Source organism: Lissotriton vulgaris, chromosome 1_1 (assembly GCF_964263255.1).
Source record: "Lissotriton vulgaris chromosome 1_1, aLisVul1.2, whole genome shotgun sequence".
Classification (NCBI taxonomy): Eukaryota; Metazoa; Chordata; class Amphibia; order Caudata; family Salamandridae; genus Lissotriton; species Lissotriton vulgaris.
In genome coordinates, this window is record NC_141685.1 from 1,666,378,821 (window position 1) to 1,666,405,324 (window position 26,504).

Here is a 26,504-nt window from a genome sequence, read left to right on the forward strand (position 1 = left end):
AAAAATGCACGTAAACCTTATTATAAATAAATTAAAAGCATGCACAGGGAATGTTGCATTGGAAATTGTGACACTGAAGGAAGATGGCGTCTGTGTGAGCGGTCGCAGCGGCTGTCCTCTGCGGTGCTGGATTGATACAGCCTAGAAAATACCTCTCTATTACCTGGCATTTCTCGACGTTTCCAGCATATGCATATGCATTACCTGCGCCTGCTATTAAGATTCCCCACGTTCACCGGAGACACTCTGATCCGGTCTAATTAAGCTACAGTGACATGACAAACAAGCATTAGAAATGCAATCGGGCTCGGATTTATTTGAGTTTGAGCTAATAGCATTGTAAATGCCAATGTCTTTTTGCCATGTGTTATGGAGTGTGTGCATGTGGTGTGTAGTGGAAGTATGTTGGTTGAATTGTAATTTTACCAATGGTGGCATGCTGTGCTTTATAGGAATATGTTTAAAAGTAAAGTGTACCATACTGCGATTGCTTGGTGGAAAAGTGCACTGCCGGCTGGAGGTGTGTGTGCCTGGTGGAAGGGTGCACTGACAGCTGGTGGGTGTGTGCTTGGTAAAAGCGTGCACAGATGGATGATGGTTGTTGGTGTTTGTGCATGGTGAAAGCATTCATTGACGGCTGGGGGTGTGTTGTTGTGTGTGTTGTTTTCTATGTGCTGGTGAGTGTGTGGTGGTGAGTCTGTGGGGGTGAGCCTGGGGAGTGAGTGTGGTGGGGAGTGTGTTGTGTTGAGTGGTGACAAGTGTGTGGTGTTGAGAGAGTGAGGTGTGTGGTTTGTGTGTGCGTTATGTGTGTGTGGTGTATGTGTGTGTGGTGTTTTCTGCACACTCACACACTGCCCCTACACATTCACACACTGCTCACCCGCACACTCCCAATGTCACCCTGCATAGTCACACACTGTTTACCCTGCACACTCATTCTGCACACTCACACAATGTGCACCCTGACACACTGTCTCTGCAGTCACTCTGCACGCACTGCCACTCTGCACGCACTGCCACTCTGCACGCACTGCCACTCTGCACGCACTGCCACTCTGCACGCACTGCCACTCTGCACGCACTGCCACTCTGCACTCACTCTGCTTACACACACACGGGCTTCTTAGTCTTAGAAGAAACATCCATCCCTCCTACCCTCCCCCCCCCCTTCCCTGCCCCACCGTCAGACTCGAGGCTTCAAGCTCTAACTTGTGCATTTGAAACAGTGACCACAGCGCCATGAAACCACCCAACTCTGGAGGAACAGGTCTGAATATGGAACCAGAGGCAGTTCATTTTATGTGTATGTCTGTATTTAAGAGGTAAAGAAGGAAATGTTCTCTGTGCCTCCCGGAGCATCCCTTTCCAAATGTCTGGTGTGTTCATCTTGTGAAGCTCGGACAGTAACATCCAGGGAGCCGCTCGAGGAACGACTGCAACGCCTGCCTACTCAACAGCAGCAATTTCACATTCTTCCCAAATATTTTATACATATCACAGAGTTTGTTCAGGAAGGCATACTTAGGCATTACTTACTGTTTTTACCATCCAGAAACTGGCTGCATGCCATTTTTTTTTATTTAATAAGTGTCAGCGAGACCGGGGTACAGTCAATCCATTGAGGGAGATGTCAGGCCATTGGTGGTGTTTAAAGAGACTTTTTGTTTATGAACTCGTATCTGATTTTTTTTAAAAATTACCGACTCAAGGGCCTGCCAATAATCAGGGCCACTCGCTCGAGGCCAGGGAGTCAATCCCAATCTATACAAAGACATGATCGGCTGTGTTACTACCTCGTTCAACCGTCCTATGTCCTCGCTCCTCCGGGCCCACTGAGCCATCTGAGGTTTGGCTTCGAAGCGCTACATACACTGGAATGGTCTGTCCACTGGAAAAATGGCACCGACAGGATGGCAGGATTTATTTCTGTGATTTATTTCTGTAAATGTGCAACACCCTGTATGTTGGGGAAGTGTCCCCTGCTCAGGGATGGTTCTGTGTGTCTGTATTGTTCACAGACTGTCTGTTTCTGCGCTCCTGGCGCTACACGATCGGGGTGCAGCCGCAAACATAAATCTCTCTATTATGGATGCTAATTGGAGGGGGTGGGGGTAAATGTCGCCCCAGAACACAGCCAAACACATCAGCCTGCCGTGATTTGTGAAGGGCAGAGTAGAGATGTATGCGCAACCGCAACCTCCCGGCCCACAGGACCACGGCTGATAACAGAGGGACTTGTTCAAGTGCCCTGTGACTGCACCCGGTTACCTCCAATGACGGACAGGCGAATCTTCATCATGGGCTGATGGACTTGGCGACTGAACATTGCCATCTCCTCGTGCAAGGCGTAATGACAGGGAGTAAGGCTTCTTTACTGGGCTCGATCACGACATCAAATAACGAGAGACCCGCACAGTTCACCCCCGCCGCGTCGCTGCCGGAGCAATGGAAAGCACAAAGCATATATGGGCGACGGGGCCTTTAGCAAGGATGCGCACACGGCGGTAAACGTAGGCGGGAGCAAAGCGACTTAGATGGCCGCTCGGGCAATGGCCCGCACACCTTCGAGAGGATGGGAGAGGGGGATGACGAATTGTACACACACAACCCGACAAGCGAGAATAGAAGGAATGGAACAAGGGCATACAGTAAACATGCACTATATCCCATTGTACGGATTACAGAAATGTATATAGGGGAGGAGGCGATACCCAATAAATGGCGCACGGAGCGGTACAGAAGGCGCGGGTGGAGGGAGGGGGACGCTCAGCTGTGCACTGGAGTGGACGGGTTCCACACCTAAAAGCAGAGCAGGACGTGAGGAGTTTACGGCGCGAGACTTACCAGGAGACAGGCAATTTAAATGCCGATATTGCAGCAATTGCATGACAAGCAGCTGGGCGCTGCTGAATGGTGAACGCGCCCGGCCATCTGGATTCACTTACGGAGGCACCCTGACAGCTCCTAATTATAATTAATGTACTTCTTTGCGCGCACACGAACGAAAAATGCCAAACATGGCCGACCAAAACGACATTTAGCCTATCACTTCAAGCCTATTAAAAAGACACCACAGCGAAGACGAATCACTGGCCACATGACATAACACACTAAGGAATGTGTGGAATGTGTCTCGCCAAAGCCCTAGGAGATACTTTTTTTTATTTTCTTTAACAATACGGCTCGAAACTCCGCCCACTTCTGACGAAGTGGCGCAGGCCTCGCCCTAAAAACTGCTAAAAGGGAAATGGAATGGAAAAATACAGAGAGCTTTAAGTGAGCCCTCGAGCGAAGATCGAGTGAAAAGAACAAGTAAGCACGCCAAAACGCTGCATCATCACTTTTACTTCGCTTCTCTCTACAGCATTGTGGTAAGAATATCACCTATCCCCCAAAGGCAAACTAACTTTGACAAACTGGCTTCTGACTTTTATGAATGATAACTTTGGCCTGTACTGCCTTTACTGCCCCTGCTATCGGTTGAAGATCTGCATATCGTATATTGTAGACCTTCAGCGCGGCGCACTAAAACTGAATGTCTGATCTTAATCTCGTCCGTTTTTTTTGTCTTTTCCTGCTTTTCACCTCTGATCTGACCCTGACTCACCCCTCATTTGTTGACTCTGCACCAACATTAACGCCGATACTGCAAGCCTTTCCTCACTCTCCGTGGCTCCAGAGCTCTAAAGGCTTCATCTGCTAACACGAGAGTAGGGGCTTTAATCTCACGCGCTCTGTGTCCCACGTGTCCTACGCTTCCCGTTACCAGGGAAACCCCCGAGAAGCATTGCAGGCACCTGCTGCGAGAAGGCAGAGTAAAGGCAGAGGGAGGGCTGAGGCTGAGGCTGGGAGAGAGGAAAAGGAGCTGTGGACCTGTAAGGGCGAATGGTGCTCTTAGACAGAACGATTTTAAACAGGAGCTGCAGCCTTGAACTCCGCGCTGATACTGGGACTGGGTCTGAAACTCTGGCCACCACATCTGTCCTATCTGGCATTGTTTCTTGTTCTCCAGCTAAATTTGGGACTACAAAACTTCAATTGTGCCGACTCTGCTCCATTATTACTGTTCTCTCACAGATTATATTAAATATATGCTTTAAGGAGATCAGGCACAAGAGAGGTCAGAGTAACATTGAAATTCTATTGAGGAAACGTTCCCATTCTAAGAGAGAAATCCAGATAGGGCAATTACGAACTCAGCGAACTCAGCAAGGCCAAAAGACAGGCCCAATAAAGCCAGGAAATATTCACAACGGGATTGCCACGCCATCTAAAGCCATAAATATGGAGAGAAATATTGAAGAGGAGAGAGAGGAGAGAGGGGAGGTGATAGAGGAGAGAGAGGGTAGAGAGGGTAGAGAGGACAGAGGACGGTGGAGGAGAGGAGCTCATCGCACAAGTGGACCAGAAAGTCCAAAAAAAACAAAAAGGCCCAAAAACACAAACAGCAGCTTTAAATAAACTGACTCACAAAGAAAAAGAGCATAAAGAGGGAGATGAAGAAAGCGCAAATCTACAAGGGGGTACATCGATCCGAGCAGACTCGGTGTGCTCAAAGGATGTGATAAACCTAGAAAATCAAACCCCTGAAAACGCCGAGATCAAGGAGACATCTGAGGAAGCGCCTACGCTGCACATAGATAACAGACATAAGGGCCCTGAGACTAGAGGGGCTAGAGCAAAAGAAAAAGACACAGCAAGAAACGAACCCCAAGAGAGAAGAAAAGCTAACGATAAAGATAAAAATGCAGAAAAAAAACTGGAGAAAGAAAGGGAAAAGGAAAAGCGCAAGGAGATAGAGAAAGAGAAAGAGAAAGGAAAAACGGCTGACAAAAAGAAGGATAAAAAGGGAGGTACAGAAGAAACTGAGGAAAATGCTAAATTGGAGTTGGAGTTAATGGCCAAAAAAGCACAGAGGCTACAGACCATCAAAAATTTAAAAGCTGCTGCTAAGAATACCGGTCTATCGACTACTTCCCAACCAAGAATATCTAATATATTTAGCCCTCGCCCGAAGGAATGTCCGAAGGAAAGTCTGAGCGATGCATCGACAAATGAAAAAGTACAGAGTCAACTGCAGAACAAGAACTCTAAAGAGCTGAATGAAAACCGCATGGATGTTAAAAAAATGGTTTCAGCTGAAACTAATATTGAAGGAAACAATACCACGAGGTCTGGCGAAGGAAATATGAAGTTGTGCAAGAAAAGTTGACTAGGCTGTTCCTCAAGGGGGCAAGGAAGTGGGGGGGGGGGGGGGGGGTGTTTGGGGTTGGGTTGTACAGATATCCTGGTCAAGGAAGCAGTGGTGGTAAAAAGGTATTGACCTCCCACTGGGTATCCATAATGTTGGACATGTTGGCCTCACACACCCTTGCAGGTGTCATGCTTCATCATTGGCGGTTGCTGCTCGTCGGGTAGGCGGTGCAATTCCCAACGGGCTCACCTCATAGAGGGGCTCTTTAGCGGAGATCTTTTGAGTCCAACTGCCTATTGGTGAAGTGTGGGTATGGGGCCAGTAGGTTTAGTAGACAGAAGTGTGTGGTTAAAATGTAGCGTAGGGTACCTGAGACTATTTTATTCGGGTGGTCCCTCGTTACAGTTAAAAACGTGGATCTAGACTAGAATAGCTAGAAAAGTGATGTTTCTTTATTCTAGACTAGGCTAGAGGTTGGAGAGGTTGGTCGACATGTTTCTCGCTATGTACAGTGACTGCGATTCATCAGGACCTATTATATGTTGTCTACCAAAGGAATTACCTAAATCAATAGTGTTTACTTATTGATCAGCATATGGGTAGAAATGTTACCTCACTGGTGATTTGTCCTTGCCTGGAGTAGGGGACAAAAAGAGGTTATAAGAGAAAGTAACAATAAAACCGTGACCAGGCGTGGATATCATGGCATGCTCTACTGTGTAATTGCGTGCCAGGCATGTACCCCTTTGAGAACTGGACCACATATCATGCTTGGTGTGGAACAGTGTGGAAATACAATATTATAGCATCCAGGTGTGTGGCTGCATGCTCGTGGATCATGTGGTTAAAAACACTAAAAACAATACAGCAGTATTCAAGTTGTGATTAAAAACGGATATTCTCAACTTACCTAAAGGTCAAGAATTAACCGCCTCATCAAAACTCGGCGGGTTGTACAGCGCGTAAAAATGCCTCTGTCATAGGAGGCTAGGAGGTGGGAGTTAGAATTGAGGAATGGAATACAATAGTATTAGATCAAGATTATACGGTTTATCTTAGTCTATCTGTTAATTCATTGTAGATCTATCTTCACTACAGATAGGGAGCCCTTTGTTCTGGCTATAAGTGGGGTGCCCTTGGACCATATTACCCCAGAGTCTTAGCCAAACATACAGTGTACAGGTGACAGCAGGTGTGTACTATGTATATAGAGTTTAGTAAGGAGCGCTTGAACCCACGAGTCACAAGATTGTGCTAAACAATGCAATCTACCAGTTTGTAGACTAGTCCCATAAGTAGTAGCGCTGTGTGCATGGTGTCTGCAATCTCAGTAATTAACGGCTCTCTGCGGAGCGTCATGCTGTATTATGTGGACCCTTGGCTCAGGTTGAGGGTGCCCGTGTATTGTGTTGTCTCATGACTTACTGGGCAGCCTGTGGGGATTACGCTAACCAAAGACTAACTCACCGGCCCATCTGCTACTTAGCTTGTGCCTCTGGCCGGTGCGCCTCGCTATAATCACTCACCTATGTTTCTCCGCGCGGTAGGCTTGTGTCCTACCCCTCTGACCGCCGAGATCGGGCTGGTGAGGGATCGCCCGTCTCTTCCGGTATTGAGACCGAATTGTTGGGGGCGTGGCCACGTCCCTCGGGAGAGGAGGGCGGAGGTGTGTGCTAATACAATGCGTGTCATGTGATTAGAGCAGCTAGTACGGCGGCCATTTTAGAGTGGTGTTCGAGTAGGGAGACAAATATGTTAGTATATGGCATCCCCATGGTTGGCTCCAATTGATGGGAGGGAATTTGTGGGTTTGTTAACCAAAGGAAATATGAAACCTGACCCAAAAATAAAGAACAACGAGACAAAGTCATCCATAAAAGAGGATACAGCGATATCTAAGCAGAGAGAGCAATCAGATCAAAAAGAGATGAATCAGAAACTTGAACATCTACACCCCTCCTTTAACACCCAAACGCCCCCAGATAGGAAAGAATCATATGCAGCCACTCACTCACTTTCTGACGAAGACTCCGAATCAGAATCAGAAATATATGAAACAGGGATGTCTATCTCAAGTGACCTAAGTGAATCAAGCGACTTAAATAAATCAAATCCCAGTGCGCAAACTGGTTCTATTCCCCTGGAGATTTCGGGCTCCAATGACTCAAGATTATCCAGCGAAATTAATTTCAGGAAGAAAAGGAGCGGGGGGGGGGGGGAAAAAGGATGAAACATAAAAAAGGGGAAAATATGACGAACGAAGAGACAACAGATCCCGGTAACCACACAGATTATGCAAAAAGTAGACCTAATTCTACTCGAAAAAGCCTAATGACTAAATCACCGGGTGAAATGTCACGACAAAGAACAAATGAGCCCTCATTAAGCGAGGTACTAAGTTCAATAAAAAACTTCCATGAGGATGTGAAGAAAGACAGCCATAGAAATCGCATGGCTATAGAAAAACTGCAAAGTGCAGTGAAAAAAGTGGGTAACATTTGTTCTGAGATGTCCGAGAGGATGGTCATGATGGAAACCCGCACTGAGAATCTTGAAACAGATATCGTCAAACTCCAAAAAAACGAAAAGGAACAAGATGGAGTAATAAAAGATCTCATGGCTAAAGTGGAAGATCATGAAAACCGATCTAGAAGAAACAATTTAAGATTCCTGGGAATCCCAGAAAACTTTGAGGGAAACGACGCTAGAGGAGCAATGATCAACATTCTTAAAACATCATTTCCGGAGTTGGAGGCCTGGGATATGGAAAGGGAGATACAACGGGCTCATCGTTTTCCCCTAATGCCATCAAAACATTCTAATAAACAAAATCAATATCCCAGGGCAATGTTGGTTTACTTCGGCAATTTCCTTCTCCGTGAAGCAATCTATGACCTTGCCAGACCGACTACTCAAAGAGAATATAAGGGATTCAAATTTTTTGCCAGACCGGATTTCGCTCACTCTACAGTTGAGCGAAGATGGAAAATGCGCCAGCTATTTGAACCATTTGGAAAAATTGGAGCAAAAGTATTTTTGCAAAATCCTGCACGCCTGAAAATCATATTCAAGGGAACAACAAAAATCTTTAACAGCGAAGTGCAGGCTGAGAACTATTTACGAGAGATCTCAGGGACTGGACTATGAAACTCAGGGAAACAATGCAAACTTTAGGGTGGGGAAGTTAAGCTGAATTAATTACTCCATTATGTATTGTTTAGGAAATAAATTATGTTGAAGCACTGTGAACTAGTATAATGTATAAGCAGGCAGGGAAACTTATTTAGTCTACAAAATTAAGTTTGACATTTTTTTTTCATATTATCCGGGCTTCGGCCCATTAGGATCAGATAGGTAATTAACACGCACTATTAAACTAGTCCAGCCCGCAGGGGCCGCCTTCACAGATGTCACACCCCTGGTCCAGACAGGGTCAGGTAACCTTCAAAGATGGTGGTGGGTGGGGGGAGGGAAAGAGGGGGCATTGGAAGGGAGGGCAGGGCAGAGGGATCTCTGGGTCTGGAGGGGGTTCGGGGGACAGGTCAGACAGGAATTTTAAAAACTACAGGGAAAAGGAAAACTATAAAGTTATAGCTAACAGTCTTTTAATGGGAGAGTATCTTTCCAAGATAAGTAGCATAAACAAATGGGGGTATTGAAGATTATGTCACTTAACATCTGCGGCCTAAATGACATTAAGAAGAGACAAGCAGTTGCGGTGGGTCTACAAACTACAGGCCCCAACATAGTATGTTTGCAGGAGACACATATTGAAGGCTCTCAATTACATCTTTTAAAAACTTTAGGGTATAAATTAGTCTGTGCTACTACCCAGGGAGCTCGTGTCAGAGGGGTGGCAATCTTAGCTAGAGGCGGCGGATTTAGTTTTAAACGATGCAAAGCAGACAAATTCGGGAGGTGGGCAATCACAGAATGCCAGTTTGATCAAACGCAGTTAGTTACCATCTGCTCAATTTATGGAAGCAACTGTGATGATCCTACCCTGATAAATGAGGTCTCTAGCGAATTAGCACATTGGCCATTACCAGTTCTTATCTGTGGGGACTTCAATATTAATTTACCCCCAGACTGGTCAACAAATAATAACTGGGCGTATCAAGGGAGGAAACCTAAAGTGTTCAAGGCCCTAAAAAATCTATGTCAGATGCACGGACTTCTGGATGGGTGGCAGAACTCTAACCCTCAGGATCCTGGCTACACCTTTTTCTCAAATCCACACCGGGTGCATGCTAGGCTTGACTATTTTCTTATTTCACAGTTATTAAGCTCTTCCACACAAATAGAAAAACTGCCTCGAGTACTATCCGATCACAATCCTCTAGTATGCACCCTAGAGCTAACACAAATGGGCCAGAAGCCAAGATTTTGGACCTTCGAGAAATCCCTGCTTCTTGAAGAAGATTATTGTAATCATATGCGAGCATGGATACCCACCTTTTTAGAAAATAATATAGGGAGTACCTCTATAGAGATAGTGTGGGATGCTTTAAAAGCTGGAATCCGAGGGGAAACTACACAATACTCAATAAGGGTTAATAAATTGGCCAGAGACCAATATAAATTGTTATCGGCAAAACTACAGGGCTCTGAAGAAGAACTCATCAGGGCAACCCATAATTCTTTAACTGTAGAAGAGCTCACTAAAATTCAATATCAAGTAGCAATTGATAAGGCTGCTATTATGAATACATTTATTATCAAGGCAGTTAAAAAAGCCACTGCACATAGCGAGAAAATCTACGAAGTAAGCGAATCAGTTGGTCATCAACTCGCCATACGTATGAGGCAAGAAACATCTCAGAACTTCATACGTGAAATATCAGATCCAGTGGACGGCTTAATCTCAGAAAGTAACAAAATTAGAGAGGCATTTTGGCACTTCTATAGTACTTTATACAAAGAGGAAGGAGGTGCTGATATAGACAGTATAAGAGAATACTTAAATCAAGGAACACCCAGCAGACTCGCCGAAGAAGATCGAGATGATCTAGAGAAGATACCAGTTCTGGAAGAAATCCTAGAGACAGTGAAAACTTTACCGAGAGGAAAAGCAACTGGCCTAGACTCGATCCCCCTAGAGTTCTATATCACCTTCTTAGATCAAATCAAAGGGATTCTCTTGGAAGTATGTGTGCACATATTTAACGGGGGATTACCACCAAGATCATGGTCAAAAGCGAAAATAGTAGTATTCCTGAAGAAAGATAAACCTCCTAATCAGATGGGCTCTTATCGCCCTATCACTTTAATTAATGTGGATTCAAAAATATATTCCAAGTTAATAGCGAATCGTATGGCACCACTAATCCACAAACTTGTCTCACACTCCCAGCATGGGTTTATACCTGGAAGAGGAACCACAGATCATATCCATAGAGTGATCACCCTCTGTGACAGCACAGAGGTGACAGGAGACCCAATGGCGCTTCTTTTAGACGCTGAAAAAGCCTTTGATCGGGTCTCCTGGTCATTTCTGTGGCTGGCAATGGGTCACCTGGGATTTAAACAAGGATTCATTCAGGCAGTACAAAAACGATATACCAGCCCTAAAGCAGTAGTGATGATAAATGGGAATCTATCTAAAGAATTAACAATATCAAGGGGAACTCGACAGGGATGCCCATGCTCTCCATTACTGTTTGCCATCTATATTGATCCCTTTATTCGCAGTTTGGAATCTAATGCCAGTATTATCCCTATTCGGACCCAAGGCTATATAACAAAAACTCTTGCATATGCTGATGACATAGCCATAGTAACATCAGATCCAGTATTAGCCCTACCTATAATCGAAACCGAGGCCAAAAACTTTGGTAATATGGCCGGCTACATTCTCAAAGTAAAACCCAAGTAGTCTTAAACGATAAATGCATCATGATAGATCCTCGAGTGACAATAAAGGCGACCTACTTAGGGGTATGTATCTCCTCCAACCTCGATAAATTGGTCGCATTAAATTTGAGCCCTCTGCTAGATAAAATGCAGAAAGATCTTCATCGTTTAAATAACCTACACTTATCTTTGATTGGCCGTGTGAACGCCTTAAAAATGGTATACTTCCCTAAACTGCTTTATATGTTCAGAGCAATCAATCTGGAAATCTCTGAATATTGGTTCAAATTGATGGAGCGTACTTTCTCAAGTTTTATTTGGTCCTATTCACAACCACGTAGAGCCTATAAGCTCTTGACTCTTCCTAGAGAAAAAGGAGGCTTAGCCCTCCCTAACCTCAAATTATATTATTGGGCTTGTATGCTCTCATATAATCATGAACTCTTTTTTTTATTAGATAATAATGAGATAATCTTAGGGGAAGACCTACCATCAATCCATCAGCTGGTATTAGGTAATGGGAGCAAGGGTTATCTGTGGCGATTTCTTTATGATAGCTATCACAAAAAGGTCCGTCTAAAGACCTTACTCGGAGGGTTTAAAGCGTGGAAAGCTGTGAGGAAATTATTGGGCATCGGACGACTCTCGCTCTATTCTCCACTAAGCAATAATCCAGCTCTACCTGAAATCTTTAGTGGAGCCTGCATTAAGAGATGGACCATGACTGGAATTACACACTTTGGATGTCTTTTCGTAAATGAGGGGTTACACTCGTTTGAAACCTTGAGGGAAACATATCATTTGGAATGGAGGGACTTTTTTAAATATCTACAAATTAGAGATTTTTTAACCCAAAGAATTAGAGAAAATACCTCGTTTAATAAAATACCGACAGCAGAAACATTAATAAAACCAAAAAAAATTACGATTGGTGAGATGTATTCTCACTTGGTATCCCTTCTTCCGGACAATCTCGAGAAGGCATTTCAGAAGTGGCAGGGAAAATGAACAATGACTATGGAAGAATTCAATCATGCCTATGATTTATCCCAAACCATCCTTATGTCAACCAAATTGCAAACACAATTTTATAAAACATGCTTTTTCTTGTATTATACCCCAGATAGAATCGCTAAATGGGGAAGTGGGAGGGGTACATGCTGCTTTAGATGTACATTATCTGAGGCGGATAGCATACACGTATTTTCTTCCTGTGTAAATTTATCCCCATTAAAACTGAGTATTGAACAGTTTTTAACTGAGATTCTAAAAACCAGAATAATCCTCTCTAATGAAATGATTTTGCTTGGAGTAACCAATCTCAATGAATCATCACTTGGACATGAACTAATATTTATTGCCATGGCGGTTCTAAGAATATGTATTGCTTCTGCCTGGCTAGACCCTAACCCACCATCCTTTCAACAATGGTTTTCTAGATTGCTAGCTATATTTAATTTGGAAATGGCTATATATAAAAGAACAGGCAGAAGAAGGAGGGTCAGGGGATTGAAAATTTGGAATCCTTTGATTGAGTGGTCCCAATCTCAAAGTAATTCTCTGTAACATAAAGCCATATTCTGCGGGATTTAAATACCACAAAAACTTAAATGGTTAAAGATGCATATTATTTGAAATCTATAATTATCTAGATGTTATGTGTATCTCCTCAAAAAGAAGGGAAATGTTTTCTTGGTTGTTTGATTAATTTACTTAGCCATTATTGTACAATGTACGAATTCTCTAATTTTTCTGTGTTTATATGTGAAATATTCTTTGCCGAACCTGTATGACCTGGGGGGAGGGGGGGGGGGGGGGGTAATATACACTGGAAAAAACTCAATAAAGATAACTTTAAAAAAAAGGAAATTGTGACACTGGTCTTTAAGTCTACCGTTCTTCAAGCTTACTTAGCATGATAATATATTACATTACATTACATTACATTACATTAGTCCCGGCTGCGTAGGTTAAATTAATTGTAGAATGCTATCACTTTCGATTAAAATTCTATTGAAAAACAAATCTCAAACAACTTCATTAGTGTGTTTTACGCAGAGCAATTTTACTTTAAAAATGAAATGTTCGGCATCATCCAACTACCTTGAGGTGCAATTTCAAGTGTGGTTATCATGCCGAGCTTGTTGCGGAAATCACATTCATTATTACATTGTGCTACTGTGCTCCAGTTATTTCAATAGAAAGAAGATTGTATGTTATCTGAAAATCAATGTAATATTTGATTCGTCCGAAATGTATCAAAATAAAATTTTTTCCAATTATATAGTTATAGGCCCTGATGGAGCGACACACAAGTTTAGAATCTTGTAGTAGTGGGTAAGACGTGGTTGTACTAGCAAAGCAGATTTGCACCAATTATTTAAAATATATGCTGGGGCTTTAAAGTAAAAGTCGCAAAACACTTGTCGGTCTCTTCTCTTTCGTAACCAAAAAATAAAAGCATTATGAAGGTTACCAACTGTGGCGATGCCTGTCCTAAAGGGCAAAATGGCCTTCTGGCAGACACTGCCGATCTCGGTCATGGACCACATTGTGCGGTCTCCGAATGATTATGCTGCTCTCACTGCTCTATTATTTTGCTTATCTATCAATACGGATCATGCCCAAATGGTTCAAAGAACTAAACTCAACCCTTTGAGATTTCATCTGCGGTGCACAACACCACAGAGTACATTTAGATGTTCTGAAGGTAGCCTTAACTGATACAGGACTTGGAGCACATAACTTGGAGTCTTATTACGTTTCTTTCCAGATGCAATGACTATCCCGGTGGCTCGATGAGCGTAACAGAACTAGCAAATATGGGAGGAGAGGATAACACTAATAGCTCATTTCATGCATTGCAAGTCAAAATATCAACAGATGCCTATATTAGTGAAAGTGGCGGTCAAATGTCGGCAGAGATGCACCATCAAAACTAAAATCTTTCCCACGTACACCCCAACTATTCTTATTGAGGGCCTGCTTCAACCATGGTCGCGAAAACAGGATATTTACATACTTGAGAAAACGCACGACTGTCGATCATAGGGGATTGCTACAGGTAGGATACATTTCTATCCATGGTTCAAAGAAGAACTGCACGTGCCCACAAGCACAATTTCTAACTTATGGCACAGTCAGAAATTTCATTAAAGAGATGTAGAATCACCAATGCACGAAACACAAACTCCTTTTCACGCGGGAGAATGGAAGTAAACTGAAATCCTGGTTCTATTGGTCATTCATACATGTGACCGCACAGACTACGCAAACGGCTAAAGACAGGTGGGAACAATGCTGAGGTTCTCATGGACAAGGAATGGGACATGACAAGAGTACATGCATAGAATCTCTAGGAACGCGAGTATGTACAATTCAATAATTTCCTCACTATCTCGCATTAAGATGCTTAGACGTAATGATGGGGGTAGACACGCACAGATGTCCAAAGTGTATTACAAGAGATGCAGGCTTTTTATACATGGTATGACATTGCAAGATTCTAAGGTAGAAATGGGAGAAGATAATTGTACAACTGAATAAAGTAGTAAATAGAGGCCTTAGCAGTAATCAAGAAATATGCCCCCTGGGCTTGTTTCCTAAGACCCATGGCAAGCAGACCCAGTTCTACATTCCTAAACCTGGTCCTCGTGCTGGCCAAGAGGTGCATTGGAAGACGAGGGAGGCACCTGCAATCGCATGCTGGAAGGTAGATGTTAGTAAACGGGCAAATTATGAGTACGCCTTATTAAAGAGGGGGAATGACTGGGATTCCGGTATACCCCATAGCGGAACTATGGAACGCGATCATCACAGCGTTCGAACATCCTGAAAGTATCCTAGACTATGAGCCTGCCCACCTGAGAACAACACTGATGAAAACATCATAATACTGAACACAAACACAACAAACAGGAATAGCTGTTCAATTAGCGCCACACATTAAGCAAAATGAAAAGGTACACAGGCAGAGACAGTTTTTTAAAATGATTTTTTTGTTACAGCATTGTTTTGGTATGGTTTTAAAAAAACAAAAACTATCTTAAGTTGCCAACTCAGTTTTTTTTCGTTGACACCATTTTATTGAGTTTTTCATTTTAAAAATTACATTCAACATAATTTTCAGGTTACAAAAGGTGGATTACAATATAACTCTAAAGTGTCCGTTTAGGATTGTGTGCGTGTTCGGGTGGATTAACTGTTGCGTTGTCTGAATGGAAACGTAGGGAATCCGTGGGCATTGCCTTCATTTCGGTGGCTAATTGTTAGTCTCATCTTCGATGGGTGGAAGGAATGGGTATGATTCGCGAACTGGGGATTGAACTGGGGGTGGGTGATTGGGGGTAGGGATGTGGGGTGGGCATTTGTGTGTCAGTCTCTGTGTTGGCCCCTACGCAGGTGTAGGTTTATTCTGTGGTGTTGAGTGAGTGTGTGTCACCCTGGGGTGTCCAATCATGCATCTGTGTGGGTGAGGTTGGGGTGGAATGGCAAGTGGGTGAGGCTCATTTGTGTTCAAAGGGTCTGGATCCGGTAACCCCATCACAGTGGGTGAATACGTGGGTGAATGGACGGGTGTCCCCAGGCGTCTGAAATGTGTTGCCCGCTCCATGGAGATGCGGTGGCGCCATATCCCGCGTGCCTCCTCAATCTAATAGAGTCTTTTTTACTGTGCCCCATTTAATTACTGCACCTCTCCAGGCCACCAGGAGAGGGGCCACAAGGGCGTGCGCCAATGCATTGCGATGCATTGCTTTGCTAGGAGGAGGGTTAGCGATACGAATAGTCTATCGACTTTGCAGTCTAGCCCTTTAGATCCATGTGGTGAGGTTGCGCCCTTTGTCCATAGTTAGAACAGTGTGGAGTATTGGGTGTGTTGAGGGTTATCCTCCAGATAGATCCCAGGTCTGTTTACAGTCTGAGACGAGTTGAATATGTAAGAGAAATGATCAGTGTGGGAGCCCACTCTTCTCTGCTAGGCGATCAAATGGCAGGAATTGTCCACCCGCAAATAGAAGTGAGTGTTTAGTCCATACTCTTAAGACTCGGGTAGTGTAATGAATGCAGCCCCAGGGTAAGCCCGCCAGCGGCAGCAAAGGGGTGTATAGTGGTGTGTCACGGGATAGGCAGGGAATTCGTAGCATACAGAACCTGGCTACCATCACTTAAATTGGGTAGGTTGGGTGCCTGGTAGGAGTAGACGGTGTATCGCCGGGATCATTAGGGGCCAGAGTCTGTACCGGTCTCATCCAGATGGCGTCCCACTGGAGTTGTGCTGTAAGGAAGTAAGCTTTAAAAGATGGGGTGCCCAATCCCCCATGGTTCACCAGTAGCTGTAATATTATTGGGCTACCCTTCGACGTCCTGTTGCCCATATTAGAGAGACCAGCAGGGAACCGAGTTCCCGGAAAAAGGATTGTGGAGAGATTACCGGCACGTTTGAAAAGTGATAGAGGCGGCGGGGCACCACTACCATTTCTGCTAAGACTATTTTTCTTATTGGGGCCAAGGGTAAGATCCGCCAGAAGTTGATTTGGGTTCGTATGCTCGTCAATGCCCTTCGGTGGTTGCCTTCATATAGGTCCCTAGGGGAATGATAGAGTCTGATTCCTAAGTATTGTGGGGCTCCCCTCGCTCCAAGCCAATTGGACTGATCAAATATGGATCTCTTGGGGGGGGGGAGATTGAATGAAGGGGGTATATGGTAGATTTTGCCCAGTTGGCTTATAGTCCCGCTGCTTGCGCAAAGTCGTCTAGTGTTGTCCATAGAGGTACTAGACTCATTGTGATATCCCATATGTATATCAGTAAGTCGTCAGCATAGAGGGACACGCTGTGAGTGATGCCTGCTAGTGGGATACCCCAATTCTCAAACCCCATTGCTAAGCTGAATTGCTGATGGCTCTATTGCGAGGACAAAGAGGCGGGAGGATAGTGGGAATCCCAGACGTGTACCACGTGCCACCCAAAAGGGAGAGGATATGTGACTGCCAATATATACTCAAGACATAAGTTTTGTGTATGCCATGAGCGTGGGACTTTACCCACCCATTGAAGGACCGCAAATAAATATGGCCATGTCAGGGTGTCAAAGGCTTTCTTAAGCGTGCGGAGTTGGGTAATCGGTTCTGTACCCCATCTTGGACGTGGAACAGTCTACGGATATTTTGGAAGGTGTTTCTCCCCAGTACGAATCCACATTGAAGGAACCGTTTTTAAAACGCTGATTTTTAAATTGATGGAAAAATAGTTTTAATACAGTCAGAGTTGATTGACTGATCCTAATACCCGTTTTGTAGGCTTACTCGCTCCCTTTAGGCGCTGCCAGGGGCTCGAATCAGGTAAACAAACTCCCAGTGCTCTGTCATTCAGCCTGCCCGCCCCGGTCCGACTCGGTATCCAATACCGTTGAGCGGAGGGCGGGTCAGGTACGAGCCTGGTGACACACTTCCTGGTCCTGTTGTAGTTCAGAGCGGTTAGCGCTCTAGCCTTACTGCAACTGGGGCTATTTAGCCACTCGTCGGGAGTCAAGCGCGCAGCGATTGCGCGCAGGGGGCGCCTTCGACGCGCCTAAGACAAGCCAAAGACCTGCCCGTCTGCGCCCGTCCGCGCTAGACCGGGCTAGGGGCTATGGCAGGTCCTGCTGTTCCACCGCCGTCCAGCGCTACGACGAGAGTTACATACTCCTCTAAGGTACTGAGAAGCTTAAATGTTCCTTACTCATTAAACGCTAACTGCCCCACCCATCTAGAGGTGGTAGGCCCCTTTTCCTGCAAATCCTGCTGTGCTCAATTTACGACTGTTCACACTGAGACTCCGCGTATACAATGTGAGGATTTGTTGATACCCATGCCATCACCTGCCGTAGTTACCACCCCGCAAGGGAGGAAAAACATCTTATGCAATATAAGGTCCCTATCAAAACACGCGGTGGAGGTATGGGATATGATATCCTCTAGTCAACCAGAGCTGTGTTTTCTTACTGAAACATGGCTCAAACCACATTGCACACCGGCCATTACTCTTGCAATTCCATGTAATTACAAATTACTGCGACTGGACCGCCCTATAAAAATTGGTGGCGGAATCGCTGTAGCATACAAAGATGAACTAAAAGCAACAATCTTAGAAGCGTTTTGTTCCCCTGACTTAGAAATCCTGATTTTTAAGATACAGTCCTCTAAGGAAAACTATAAAGGTGCCCTAGTTTACAGGCCACCTGGCACCTACAAAAATTTCTCCAACATTTTAATTGAATTACTTGCCCCACATATAAATAATGATGGGGAGTTCACATTAGTTGGAGATTTTAATGTCCATGGTGAGAAACATGACTGCAATGATGCTCAATCATTGATAACAGACCTATTAATGCTAGGTCTGACATTAAAGAACAAAGGACCCACGCATCAGGCTGGTCATACTTTGGACTTAGTTTTCTCGAATGTCCACGCAATTTCATGCCCACCTGCCACTCAGGTGAGCTGGACCGATCATTTCGTTGTGGAATTCATAACCCCCCCCCCAGGCACATAAACCCACGCACCACAGCACACTACCTTGCATTCGTAGACAGTGGCACAAAGTCACCAATTCCACTTTTAAAGATAATTTTAACCCTCCCACAATACGACATTTAAATGATACTGAAGCAGCTCTCAAGAAAGTTGATGATGAAATCAGGAAAACTATAGACAGAATTGCTCCATTAAAACTTTTTAAATCCAAGCCAATTAGGAAGCAAGAAGTCTGGTTCTCCGATAAACTAAGAACTCTCAAACAAGGAGCCAGGAAATTAGAGAAAATTTGGAGAACATCCCATCTTCTAGGAGACAAAGAAAAATATTGGAGCGCTTTATCCTCCTATCATAAAGCAATTCGCTGCGCGCGTAAAGCACATATTGCTACCCAAATACAAGAAGCTGGAAACTCCCCTCGAGTTCTTTTTCAAATAGTACAGACATTTGCTAAACCAACAGCATGTGAAGCTCCTGATACTTCGTCCCAACAGTTGTGTGATGAGATTTCATGTTTCTTCACCAACAAAATAGATAAAATCTACGATAAGATTTTATATACCAATCAGGCTTCAACTATTACTCCGGTGAACCCCTTACCTACCCCCCTTGACTCCACACCAGACTCACAATCTCTGGATATCTTTCCCCCTGTTTCATCTCAAGAAATATCGCGACTTATAAAACAAATCAAAAGTGGCAGCCCAGAGGATGCTATACCAGCCAGACTAATACCCACTTTGGATGAACACCTTAGCCTACTGATTACAGAACTAGTGAACCTTTCACTCATCTCAGGCACTGTCCCCAAAGAATGGAAGCGAGCTCTTGTCAGACCTTTGAGGAAGAACACCGCCCTACCATGGTCTGACTTGACAAACTTAAGACCCATCTCTCTGCTTCCTTTCTTGGGGAAAGTCACAGAAAAATATGTCAATCAACATCTATCTAGACATATTGAACAAGTTCATGCCTTGGATGAGTCCCAATCTGGATTCCGCCCCAAATACAGTACTGAATCCACCTTGCTGTCTGTTACTGATGATCTCCATGCCTACCAGGACAAGGGCCTATCAGTCATCTTGGTTCTTTTAGATCTATCGGCAGCGTTCGACACCGTATCTCATTCCATCTTAATTCAACGGTTGTCGAGCGCTGGCCTTAAGAACAAAGCCCTGGAATGGCTAAAGAGTTTCTTGGCTGATCGTACCCAGAGAGTCACCATGGGCACATATCGCTCGGCGGAAATTGAGATTTCTAAGGGGGTGCCACAGGGCTCATGTCTGAGCCCTACACTCTTTAATATCTACGTGGCCCCCCTGGCAGGAGTGTTGCGTAGATACGGATTTGTCCCCGTATCCTACGCAGATGACACTCAACTCCTGTTTCCCTTCAAATCTCTTTCCGCCGAAGTTAAGAACTCTTTTTCAGCTGGCATGAAAGCAGTAGCACATTGGATGTCCTCCAACTACCTCCAATGCAATGTCAGCAAGACAGAGATCATGCTGTTTGGAGAAGCTAAGATACTCTGGACTCCGGATTGGTGGCCTGCTGAGCTGGGGGCTGTCCCTGAACCCAAGAAGATTGTGAAGAACTTGGGCATTCGACTGGACCAAGATCTGTCTCTTAAACAGCATACCAGTTACATAGCAGGGATATGCTTCCACACCATCGGCCTGCTTCGCAAAGTCTTCCCGCTTCTACCTAACTCAGTGAGGAAAACCTTGGTGCAAGCACTTGTACTGAGTCGGATAGACTACTGCAACGGTCTGTTAATCTCAGCCAATGAAGGAGTGCTAGACAAACTGCAGGTCATTCAGAACACGGCAGCTCGCCTTGTTCTGAATGCCCCTCCGAGAACTCCCTCCAAACCCCTTCTTGAGCAACTGCATTGGCTCCCAGTCAGACAAAGGGCCAAATTTAAAATTTGTTGCTTAATCCACAAGTGTCTGAACGGACAGGGACCTACTTATCTCGAACGGAGATTTGTTTCTTATGTCCCAGCGCGGTCCCTCAGATCAAGTACCAACCTTCTACTTGTGGTCCCCCATGTTAAAAAGGCCAGGCATGGAGGTAGAGCTCTATCCACTCTAGGACCAAAGATGTGGAACAAACTGCCTCTGACCTTACGACAATGTAGTGAACATCTAACATTTCGTAAGCAACTAAAAACCATTTTATTCAAAAATCAAATTTAAACATTTCACAGTATATCAATAAATTCGTGGAGTTACCGGTCAAAAGCGCAGAGATACGCCTGATGGAGTGATTCTAGCGCTATACAAAACCACAAATAAATAAATAAAATAAATTGATCAGATTGGGGAGCATCCTAGTGTATCGGTCAACTAGGATCTTGCCAAGAATCTTGCAATCTGTTGATAATAGTGTGGTTGATCAATAAGAGGTTCATAGTAAGGGGGTCACGGTCTAGTTTTGGGAATGATGCCAACTCAGTTCTTAATACAAATGTGTGGATGCTATATATCGAGTATACAAATGTGAATACGTTCTAGAGAATCAGTCATGTTATGTCTATATGCACCACCATGACAGATTTTTTTAATTACGAAGGTTACTGAACTTTAGAAACTCAAAACTGTGCTGATGCTAATATTGCATATCATTTACAAACCCTAGGAAAAGTACTTTTCAAATAAGATATTGATCATTTTACAATGTGATGCATCTTACCTTTGGGGTTTGAGAATAAGCTATAGGTCTCCTATGACGGAGGATGAATTTGTTCACATAGGACAATTACTGAAGTACCTTCTTATTTCTGGATTACTCAATAGGCTTTATTATTTAACTTACATTTCATAAGTGAAAAGTACTATGAAAATACTGACGTTTATTCACTTCTTCACACCAAACAGTAGGTACATTTTAAATCCAATAAGACACATCTTTTCTAATAGTTGAGCAGCTCAATCCGTGGCACAATTGGTATAGAGTACAATTTCTTAGCCCTAAACTGATGCAGGTTTTGTGGGGAATCACTGAAATATCCTACAGAGGATTCAAGTCTGTTAATTCCAATTTCTTCGCCAAATATATAATAATTCACAAGGCAGTTTTATAGTCTGAACACAAAATTCACTTTTGGAAGCAGATCAACTCCTCATTTTGATAGCTTGTCTGGTGCATGGATGATAAATTATATTGCTCTTAGTTATGTTATTGCAGTTTGCAAATTTTGACACAGAAATGTGCATACTTTCAGTTTGATTCCATGACTGCTCTAGGTTTATATTCGTACCATTTGGTTTAGTAATTAAAGCTTTTAGATTATGGTTTACTGAAGCACTTGTATTTTAAGAGTTTTTTTCCTTTAAATAGATCAGATAGTTTTGTAACACTTTGGAGGATGCCTCATTGTCTGGTAATAGATTATATAATAGGTCATGCTGCTGAAGACTGAGCCAAACATAGGTCTGTCCGATATGTTTTTTCCCGGCTGTCAAGAAAGCCTTCCTCTTGACAGTCTTAATTTTTTCCAGAGCTTGTTTAGAGTATTCTTTTAGGTATCATCTGCTGTAAATGTTTTCACACATTATTATACAGTCCTTGTGGCATTGATGATCTAACAATGTGATGCATCTTAACTTTGGGGTTGAGAGTAAACTAAAGGTCACTTACACGATGGAGGATGAAAACATACAAAATGCAGCATATTATTTTGGTTTGTGTCTTAAGCATTTCAAATGTATTAATTAGGATTCTTACTTTCTTAGTTGTATATGCAGGTAGTGTATCTTATCTTTGTGGCAAGTTAAAGAAAATGTAATCCTGTCAGGACATTTATTCAAGGCTTTTACTCTCTGCTTAAGTAACTGATGGATGTTTGTCCACAGAATAAAGTTGTCTTCTACACATCTAAAGTACCTTTTGAAATATCATAGTTTACTGTTGTGCTAAATATATTGATCATCAAATTCACACATTAACAAACCCACGTAACGCTACACATCACGGGTCATCATAATAATATTAATAGGATCCTGGGTTTTAGTATAAACATTTGTTGGTTAAGTCCATCCTTTCAATGAATTATTACCATCCCTACAAGATCACTAATTCTCTGGACATTCATTGTCCTCAAAGTTCTGTTTGGAGGTCCGTGGAAGATACCAGATGTTTCTCCCAATACAAGGGAAGATCTGGGTCGATTACAAAACAAATGAAGAAATCAATGATTAAGAACTACTGTTCGGATAGAACAGCAAGCAGTGACCCCATTAACAATGGGAGGCAAGATTAATGATAATACTTTGCATTATCTGATGAGATTTGTGAGAACTCTTGCTTTGGCATTAGAATCAGAAAAAAAGTACCTGCAAAAAAAAAGTGCATTGTCTTTCAAGTGACCGCACAAGAACGATTAAAAATTAGGATGTTCCTTAAAAGGGCTTTGCAAGAGTCTTAACTCTTACACAGTTAATCTTGTCCCAGTGTTACATACTGTAAAGGTGGTATCTTGACAATTAGGTTTTAGTTTTTGTTCAACATATAGAAGGACTGGCCTTAATTGGGTGATGGTTCAGCAGAAAATCTATGTACAAAACAGTTTAGTTGATCTGAAAGTAATGACGAACTGTATGGTAAAAAAAAAACATAGTTTGTACATTAACTGGACTATGAAAATCCACAAAGACGCAAATGTGTAAAAAGCCTGAATATAAATCTCAAGTAAATCTTTGGGCCAATGTTATGGTACTCGGAAAAGAAATATTAGCTCAAAAGGGAGACTCTAATCATGCAAGGACTACATTTCATTCTTAGATTTAGGAAAATCTCCTAAGTTACATTTCCCAAAAACATTCTATGATGGTGCAATAGATAAGGAACTCTGCTACGATTTCTTCTAAAAAGCAGTAATGACGCCCAAATTAATTCTTAATCACAAACATTCAGAAAGGCAAGAGATTGTGCATTTGAAAGGTTGAGTTATTGGCCATGTCAATGCTTGTGTGCACTGGCAAATGGTAATTCATTTTGCGACGATGCATGCATATGCATGCAGCTGCATAGGGCCATCTTGGAATGAACTTACTAATAAGGAAAAGCTATTCTGAGATGTGCATCATGAAGCTTGGCTGCTATTTTTAGTGTACTGTTCCAGCATGGCTGATGACCATTTTGGAATGGTAAATTAAATTGTCATCGAAGTGTATTGTTAGCATGGATAACAGAAGCAAACAACCTTGGACCAAATTGCAACAATTAGGCCCCGTGGGGAAGGGGGTGAGAAACAGACGAGAACCAGGAACAGCAAGGAGAAATGGATGGGGAAGGGACCAGCACAGCTGTAGTCTGAAGCTGCCTGGTGCTCGCACAAGCAAAGTAGTATATTGAACCCTAAAACTGATACACTTGTGAGCAACTAATTCTTCAACTTTAAGATTTTTTTAAACTGTAGGCCTATTTTTAAACAAAAGATAAGAAAGTGGATAAGGAGGCAATGTAATGAAAACCGCCTGTGTGTTTTCAGAAAAACCTGATCGTCCTTCCATTCCTAGACAGTGTTGCACAGCAACTGTTCACTTTGAAGCTTTAAACAAGCGCAAATGTCAGTAGAAAACAGTGCACCTATGTCCACTTTCCTGGTTTACCCAAGTATATGGTGGGTTGTTTATGAAGCAAACACAAGGAGATGATGGACGGAGCGCTGAAACTTTTCAGACACTCACTCCCAGTCACAGATCTGAGTTGAACCCATCATTGTTCTTTAGCTCACTTCGCCACCCCAGTTCTGAACATGCCATATGCAAATCAGTCTTGACCCTGTTTCTCATGGGAACAGTCAAGCCCGAACTGCCAAGCCAGGTCTTCCCTGGATCAGAAACAAGTATCCTGGGACCGGTGTCGGGGTAACACCCTACATCAGCCAGGCTAGCTTAAATCCAGTGGCAAGGTGAGCAAGGGACCCACCAAGGCTTTGGGTGTCTCAGCGAAGGGTGGAGAGGACAAGGGTGGAGAGGACAAGGGTGGAGAGGACAAGGGTGGAGAGGACAAGGGTGGAGAGGACAAGGGTGGAGAGGACAAGGGTGGAGAGGACAAGGGTGAGTGCCTGTTTGAGTCTGTTCAAGATTGGTCGGGACCAGGGCCAGGAATGCTGCCCATTTTCCCATTCATTAATACCCACCCTATGTATTTGTCCCTCTGTAATAAAGATTTATTTTCACTATAAATATGTGCCTATCTTTGTGTATTGCTTTGTATAAACATGTATACTAATTAGGTTATTATAAAAAGAAGGAAAAAAAAATCATCTTTGGTCTACATGTACTTGCTTCAGTTGTGCATCTATGTACCTCCATGATACTTTTCTCCTGAAAAAGCATATCCAATGCACTACCATATTTCTCATCCGCTACCTCTATCAATATCTTTAATCTGCTTATATTTACCTCCTTTATGCATCTATATACTTGCAATGTACTTATGAATCTATATATTGATCTCTTTCTTTTAATTTAGCATTTCCAATGCACTACCCTATTTCTCAGCCTATTCTTCTCTCAATATATCTTCTAGCCCAACTTCCTGACATCTCAAACTTATTTACACTACTCTTTCTAATTCACTACCCTAGCTCTCACCCTTTACATCTATCATTATATCCTCTACACCCACTCTCTTTTATCCCAAACCCCAAACCACTACTATGTTCCCCAGAATAACCCTTTCTTGACTTTCTCCTACTCTACCCCTCTTTGCATCATCTGACACCTCTTTTACTATACCGATCCCCCAAAACAAACTTTTCTAAACTCTTCCCCTCCAAAACCCCTTTTTACTCATCCAAAAGCCTCCTCCTACTGCTATGACCTAAAAAAAGAAATCCTTCACTCTTCTATCCCTCCACTATCTTTTTCAATCAAAATAACAGACTAGCATGTTCACTCCTCTAATTCCATATTCAACCATTCTAATTCTCCAATAATCCTTTATGGGTTCCAGAGTAGCGTGCTACTCGCCAACAAAGCAGTTCAAGACCTCATCAGGGTTACCAGCGCTATATAAATGCCAACCTTTTTTTCCCCCTCCCCAATCCTTCTCAATCCAAATAACTAACTAACATATCCACCACTCAAATTACTTCCTATTTCATATACTAATTTTCAACACTAATCCTTTACGGGTTCCGGAGTAGCCTGCTACTGGCCAGAAAAGCACTTCAACACCCCATCAGGGATTAGAAGCGCTATATAAACACAAACTTTCTTTCCTCTTCTATCCTTCTGCTATCCTTCCAAATCCAAATAACTGACTAACATATCCACCACGTATAATTTACTTGCATGTTTCACTATACTAATTCACCACGGGTCTCCAGAGTAGTGTGCTATTCGCCAAAAAAAGCGCTTCAAGCCTCGTCAGGCGTAGTAAGCGCTATACAAATGCAATTACAATGCAATACAATATGTCTGGGCATGTTGTTTATGAATTCAGCAAGATTCCTGTAATGGAGAAACAGGATTACAACAAAGTAACTTGTCTTTTCTATCAATAACGATATTCATGAATACGGTCTCTCCTGGTTATATGCAGAAATTAAGTAACTCTTAAGAGACAACTGTGGCAATGTCCATCATTCAGTGTTACACTTCACAGGGAGCCCAGCTAATGTCAATGGAGTTTTTTTTACCTGAACTCCGTTTACAATGTACGTTATGGCTTAACAACCTACAAGGACTTGTGTTCAGTGGCATGTGCCCAGTTGACAATACTCTATATAAACATGACCCAGCAAGCTTGGCTTTTTCTACAATACAGCTGGAATCGCTCTGAATGCATATGGTCTGTCTTAAGCTGGGCTTTCCCTACATTGCAGGTGGTATATTTAATGATTTAAACATGGCTCCTCACGTTCTTGTCTTTCTTTTGCATGGGTTTGGTGTTTTGCAGTAAGAAAAAGCTCAATAGGAGTAGAC

The 26,504-nt window shown here is 43.1% G+C and overlaps 1 protein-coding gene across 1 annotated transcript in view; it reads right to left on the bottom strand.

The window, feature by feature from the left end:
• ZC3HC1 (zinc finger C3HC-type containing 1) overlaps positions 1–26,504 on the bottom strand; it is a 133,008-nt gene that overhangs the window by 13,631 nt on the left and 92,873 nt on the right. The gene's annotated exons all lie outside the window — the stretch shown is intronic.